We start from the raw sequence: 5,694 nt of genomic DNA on the forward strand, positions 1-5,694 counted from the left end.
GTCTCATTATTTGTTTCTCAATAAAATTAATAAAAAAAGAAGTTGTAAATGTGTAATGTATTGAAATCAGGCCAAAGGTCCACTTAAACATATTGTTGAGATAATATAAAGGGGTTATCGGAACAGGATGCTGGGGCTGTCATTCCTAAGCCGGAGGGCTTCCTTATGTAAATTTACACGGTCTGGAAAAACACAGTGATGGTCGGTTAGACACTGAGCGTTCAAGGTTTTTTAGTTTCAAGGTGTGATTAGGTTGTGTCCCATTCAAAGCAGATGGTCAGCACCTGCTATTGGTCACAGGAAAGGGCAGCAGGAAAATCAAGATCAAACAGCAAATGAAAGGCCACGTCCTCTCTGATCCAAGGTTGGAGAAGTTGGACAGTCACCAGCAGGCACGTGAATCCCATTGCTAAGCAGCTGTCACAAAGAATGTAATAATGATATTCACTGACTTTCCATTTGTGTATTATTTGTTCTAACAACTGTATAGTTGTTAGAATGTAAACACTTACTAAGTTGTTTGCACCAGTTGATTTCTCGAGAGCAAAGGCAGCCTGGGGGTGCTGTAAAGCGACCACCCACACACTAACGCACCCCGAACCTGGAAGATTTGGGAACCTCCTGGTGAAAATCTTACTTTCTCTGTATATTTTATTGAGTTTAAGCTGTTATTTTTTAAAACTCTGTTTTAGTGACTATCAATCTTATAAAATATTAGCGTTCAAGATAGCATTTTCACACAGGCATATAATATATTATGGTCATATCCATCCCTCTACCACCCCCCTTATTCTTTCTCTGAACCCAGCGATGGGTCATTAGCCAGGGTTTAACTGTTGCCAGAATGACTCCCTTGTGCATTTACTAAAAAGCCCGCCTTGTTGGTGTTGTCAGTCTCCTACACAGCCCTTTATGCACGGATGCATGCCAACCCTCTTGATTCCTTCTTCCACACCCTCTGTCTCACACACCTCTCAGCACACGAAAATGTCCTGGAATCCTGAGTCACACAGACTGCACAACAGTAGCACATAATTAATCTGGCTGTGGCAGTTCTGGTATAATCAGAAATAGTAGGTCCAGCTAGATTATAACTGGAGCTGGTTGAAGATGCCTCCCAGCACCTGAGGACATGGGCACAAGCTAATAGGAGACTTGGGTTGTGGTAGGACTCTGTCCTCTAGCAGCAACCTTATACCTCACAAGACTATTCCTAACACAAGCTCCAGAAAGCAAAATTTCTGCCAGTTACAAGGTCATGGCAATTTCCCTGTGACAGAGGGGGAACTCTAAGCAATAATCAAGGATGAAGACTCGCTTCTCCATCTGTAAAACACCGAACACTGAACTGGCTTTCTAGAAGTGAATTTGGAAACCTGATATTTATGACTTTGTGAATTTAACTGGAAGTGGGATTAACAAAAATGATCTGGCATAAAAATCAAGAAATTTTGATACAGTTCATAGAATGGAACATGAAATACTTAGCAACAGAAAAAGATAACAAATTCCAGCTCAAGTCAGTAAAATTTTGGAGGTGGCTTGCTTTTCACTTGCCTCCTGTGCCAAACAAATGTGAAGTTAGGTAGACAACCTCCTGAACCATTGTCTCCGACCATGCTAGAAGCTGTTGTGAAGAAAGTACTATATTTAAGAAAACTCATTGATTCCCCTTTCCCTTAGAAATAAAAAGCTTTCTGCTTAAGGTTTGGTTTAATCACTTAATAATCTACCCAGAAGGATACTTACCAGTACACAGAAGACTCACTGTCTGGCTTTCCTGTGCCGCTATAAGTACTCAAGCACTGTTCTGTACTTTGGAACAGAGAGTGTCTTTATAGTTCCTCTGGGGTCACGGGCAGAGGGAGCTCTGTTCTCGTGATGTGGTTCTGCCCTAAAGTACAATAAAAAAAACAGGAAAAATCCCAGCCCCACCCTTTTTGCCCGAAGGAGCCAGAGTTTACATCTGGATACTTACTTTATGTACGTCTAATGACTTGTGGTGGTGACTCTTCCAGTTAGAACTCCAGAGCAGCAGAAATCACAGCAGCAGGAGTCCCTAGTACACAGGATGGACTTAGTCTAAGAGATAAGCAATGGTATGCAAAATCTGGAGGCCAAGGTTGTTTATATTTTACCCGCTGATTAATCACAGTAGTGAAATGCTAATAGAAATACTGGCTGGTGTGTATGTCAGGCTCATTCTTCTGTTTGCAAGCTATAAATCAAGTTCAGGATTTCTCAAGCCCTTTATTTATCAGCTTGACTCTTCAAAGGGATAAGAGTAAAATAGGACAATCATGTTAATGGCTGCTATATCCAAACTTTACTTTTAAGAGTTTTGGGGGCCTTGCCAGATAACTCAGTTGTTTGAAGTGCTGCTTACGCAAATGCAGGCAGGTGCACAGGACCGAGGTTTGAGTCCAAGCTCCAGAAGCTGCACTAGACCTGCCCTTAAGGCAGCCTGAAGTAGCAAAAAAAAAAAAAAAAAAAAAAAAAAAAAATCCTTCTCAAATTTTATGTTCTCAGAGTAAATACTGGGGGGATTTGACTGACCTTGCCAGATACAAAAGCTACATTTTTACTTATATAGGTCTTGCTTTAACTTGGTCTTAACCAAGTATAACCATGAGGTATAAAAGTAATGCCATATTAATATGCTGAGCTGTATAAGGCTGAGCTATAAAAGGCTGAAGTCAACAACTTCAGACATTTGCCAGTTCTGCTGACAACCCACTACAATTACAGACTATTGGACTATATTGGGCTATTTTGCTGCTGAATTCAAGTATCTACAACAGTTAAACTGGCATCAAGTATGAAAAGGCCCTTTAAAGACTTCTCTAAATACAGCTTCTCTAACAACAATGGAATGCCCATCTCTGACAAAACAAAACAAAAAAGGGAGACTTAAATGAAGGACTGTTTTGTAGTGAAAAAAATATATAATGTACATGCAAAATAGTTAGGATAGATATACAGCTTACCTTCTATTCATTCAATGAGAAGAAAAGTCTGTACTGATATTGTCTAGACAAGATATCATGTTTGCATCTTGTCCTCTGAATAACTACTATGAAGACAACAATATGCAAAGTATTAATTATTATAACTGTCCTACTAACCTGTTTTGAAACTGTTTCATTGCTATTTTTTCTCATTAAAATGAATAAAAAACTTTAAAAAGTTTTGGTTCAAATAGCATTTAGAGAAAATGATTTTTTAAAAAATGTATACATCACCTATATTATTAAAATTCCTTCAAGTATAGATCTTGCCAAAGCACTTGAAGGACTATAAGACAGACATGGGAAGAGCACGGCTTTGAAGTCGCAAGTCCTGGTTTCAAATATTGTGTTCAGCAGCCAGTATGAGAGTAATTTTGGAAAAACTATGGCTTCTTTATTCAACTTCAGTTTGCTCAGTTGAAAGAAAGTGTTGTGGTGGTTGGCTGAAGGAGTCCACATCCAGAGCCTTGTATGTAGGAGATGCTGTGGAGGGAGGTGGTGATGGTGGTAGCAACTCTCAGTCACTGAGAGTAAACGCCAAGAGATGTTAGCACATGGAAACATGGAGGAGCATCTGAAAAAGTCAATATTTCCTCTTGGCTTCCATACTATGACTGCAGCCTTTGGCCCTGGATCTGGAGGCTTAGTAAACAAGAGAGTGTGCTGTTTGCTCGCTGGGATCACCTGAGTCTTATTTCTAGCAAGGAGACAGCATTGTTAACTCTTCCTGAAACTATACGATGATAATATTTGAATAACTTCCAACTTAATTTTTATCTAGAAATTAAGCCCTCTAGGTGCCTTTTAGCTTTGTGCATTTTTAAACACCAAAATGTGTTTGACACTGAGCCACAAATGCAATGAGGAGCAGGGTGGCAGCTAATGTTGCCAGCCTTACACCTTGCAGTGCCTCCTTGGATCTGTAGGCAGCACACACCTTGGGGGATGCTGGGCCTTGCCAGTCATGCTGCTAAGAGAAGAGGATCAAAGGACTATAATGCAGCCAAACATAATCATGGTCATTTTATTATCTCATTGTTTCTAATTAACTAGAGATTTACATTACTTAAAAAAGAAAGAACTACCCTTCAGAAAAACCTTCATTTTCTGCAGTTTGTAGGGTTTCTTCTTGGTTGTATGTCAGGCCATAGTATGAGTAAAATTCCATATCCCCTTACTCAAGTGGACCTAGATCCTAATAAGGCAGACTAATACGATTCTCAGGAAATATTACGGACTTTGCAATATTTGTGCCTTCTGGGAATAAAAAGGGAGTGTGCTTCATGGTCCCCTAGTGGTTGATGGGGAATAGGTAACTAGTCTGCCCAAAAACCTGAACAAAGCACAATAATTTGTGTCCTAATGGGCTGGGCCCTTACATTGCCAGTGTAGTTTCCGTACAGCTCTCTCTCCCTTCAGCGTGGTAACCAGCAGCTGTGTAGCAGCCTGGATCCCTGCATGACTATAGAGAGCAGAGCCTACCTGAGTGGACGCGGACCTCAAAGAGGAAGAATCTGTTTTATTGCAAGGTATTGAGACTCGGGGATGACTTACTCATGCTTGATTCCCAAGCAATTTTGAATGAAGCACCAGAAAGCTGGTTCTTGGAGTTTTCCTTCCCTCCTTTCTTTTTTTATCCAGCTCTGATTTGTAGTTAGAGCCTTAGAATTTTAGAGCTGAAGGAGAGCATAGAGTTTACTTAGTTTTAGTCTTGATTGTAAATTAAACCTACTGAGTACAAATAGATTTTTTCTCCCTGTACAAAACAAAGTTAAAGCATATACAACATCTCACCTCTTAATTCCTTCACACAAAGTGTCAAGAGGCTGTTTACCTACATGCATCATTTTTCCTCTTCCTCCTCCTCTTCCTCCTCCTCTTCCTCCTCCTCTTCCTCCTCCTCTTCCTCCTCCTCTTCCTCCTCCTCCTCCTCTTCCTCTTCCTTCTTCTTCTGTAGTACCAGAGATTGAACTCAGAACCTTGCATTTACCAGGCAGGCACCAATGCCACTAAGCTATATCTCTGGCCCTTTGTTCTTTTTTTTTTTTTTCTTCTTCTTTTTTTAACACTCCTACCTGCGAATGCATGGAAAGGAGCTAGAGGTGGCCCCAGGCCTACCCAAGGCCAGGCATTGTGTTGCAATGTGTCTTGTCTCTGCTGGCACTGCTGAATCAGTGAGCCACACCTGTACCATCCAAAGGCTGGTACAAGCAACAACCATCTATTTGTATTTCTTCAGATGTCTTCATAGCTTCATAGGAAGCTACCATTATCAGTGAGGGTTGTATTCCATGTTAGCCTGAGGAGTTTGTAATTAACTGGAATTTGTCACACTGTTTTAGAATAGTATGGTAGAGTAGGGGTGAAGCAGAAAAGGAGTCAGAACTCCTTAATATTCTTATATGTAGAGTGAGATAATCATCCACATTTCACCTAACATTCAAGGCTTTGGTAAGGATTACAGGAGAGGGCTGGTGAGACAGCTCAGCAGACTGAAGTGCCTGCTTAGGCAAGAACAGGGACCATGGTTCAATCCCCGGGGTGGGCCAAGTTGCCCAGAGTTTAGGCATGGTGGCACATGCATGTGATCCCAGTGCCGGGGAGGCTGAAAGCAGGAGGATCACCATGAGTCTGAGCTGCGTAGTGAGAACCTTCAACAACTAAATACCTAAAAAAAAAAAAAAAA

The 5,694-nt window shown here is 40.9% G+C and overlaps 1 protein-coding gene across 5 annotated transcripts in view; it reads right to left on the bottom strand.

The window, feature by feature from the left end:
- Fmo1 (flavin containing monooxygenase 1) overlaps positions 1-1,877 on the bottom strand; it is a 52,982-nt gene extending 51,105 nt beyond the window's left edge. For 3 of the 5 annotated variants that reach the window (XM_004626808.2, XM_023710277.1, XM_023710275.1), the window contains exon 1: positions 1,750-1,876. The gene's annotated coding sequence lies outside the window, so the exon portion shown is untranslated. Of the gene's footprint in view, positions 1-1,557; positions 1,628-1,749 lie in introns of all 5 variants that reach the window. The other 2 variants (XM_023710278.1, XM_023710276.1) reach the window with 2 other exon arrangements.
- Positions 1,878-5,694: the final 3,817 nt, after the last annotated feature.

Source organism: Octodon degus, unplaced genomic scaffold (genome assembly GCF_000260255.1).
Source record: "Octodon degus isolate 3935 unplaced genomic scaffold, OctDeg1.0 scaffold00017, whole genome shotgun sequence".
In the NCBI taxonomy this organism is placed as follows: Eukaryota; Metazoa; Chordata; class Mammalia; order Rodentia; family Octodontidae; genus Octodon; species Octodon degus.